The sequence below is a fragment of the Octopus bimaculoides genome, chromosome 4, assembly GCF_001194135.2.
Source record: "Octopus bimaculoides isolate UCB-OBI-ISO-001 chromosome 4, ASM119413v2, whole genome shotgun sequence".
NCBI classification, from domain to species: domain Eukaryota; kingdom Metazoa; phylum Mollusca; class Cephalopoda; order Octopoda; family Octopodidae; genus Octopus; species Octopus bimaculoides.
The window spans coordinates 144782956-144783193 of NC_068984.1; positions in this window are offsets into that span (position 1 = coordinate 144782956).

Below are 238 nucleotides of genomic sequence, written 5' to 3' on the forward strand. Positions count from 1 at the left end.
ATCAGCCAAAACGTTGTGTTAACAACAAACAAGATGGGGACAAATATCCGTCAAATGGAAATAATAATAATAATAATATATATATATATATATATATATAAATATAGATAGATAGATGTGTGTCTGTTTGTGTTTGTCTCCCTCCACTGTTTGACAACCAGTAGTGGTTTGTTTATGTCCACATAACTTAGCAGTTCGGCAAAAGTGATCGATAGGCTTCGATAAAACGAGTTCTAGG